Source organism: Seriola lalandi, unplaced genomic scaffold, assembly GCF_002814215.2.
Source record: "Seriola lalandi dorsalis isolate HSWRI2012SDOR001 ecotype SW California unplaced genomic scaffold, Sedor1 jcf7180002054590, whole genome shotgun sequence".
NCBI lineage: Eukaryota > Metazoa > Chordata > Actinopteri > Carangiformes > Carangidae > Seriola > Seriola lalandi.
In genome coordinates this window covers 129,853-130,399 of record NW_019525143.1, presented here as the reverse complement: position 1 = coordinate 130,399, position 547 = coordinate 129,853, and the positions used below count along the sequence as shown (strand labels likewise).

Below are 547 nucleotides of genomic sequence, written 5' to 3'. Positions count from 1 at the left end.
CGCACACAATAACGGTGAAATCAATTAGTCTCTGACTGGCAGCCTCCGTTCTCTCTCTCCACTCTGCACCTTTGCCGTCTTCAGGCTCGCATGTGCTCGCTCCCGATGCGCCGCGCGTATCCGCCGCCGATCACCGTCACGCACCCAGAGTAATCGATAATGGTCTATGTCCCTTTTGTACAGGAAGAGATGAAGAGGTAGAGATGAAGAGAAAGAGATGAAGAGGAAGAGATGAAGAGACAGAGATGAAGAGAGACAGAGATGAAGATGAAGAGACGTAGAGATGAAGATGAAGAGAAAGAGAGAAAGAGATGAAGAGAGGTAGAGATTAAGAGAAAGAAATGAAGAGGTAGAGATGAAGAGAAAGAGATGAAGAGGAAGAGATGAAGATGAAGAGAAAGAGATGAAGAGGTAGAGATGAAGAGAGAGAGAGAGATGAAGAGAAAGATGAAGAGATGAAGAGGTAGAGATGAAGAGGAAGAGATGAAGAGACAGAGATGAAGAGGTAGAGATGAAGAGACAGAGATGAAGAGGTAGAGATGAAGAG

The 547-nt window shown here is 45.3% G+C and overlaps 1 protein-coding gene across 2 annotated transcripts in view; it reads left to right on the top strand.

The window, feature by feature from the left end:
- The window catches only part of xrcc4 (X-ray repair complementing 4), a 24,159-nt gene that overhangs the window by 15,230 nt on the left and 8,382 nt on the right, over positions 1–547 (top strand). The window lies entirely within an intron of this gene.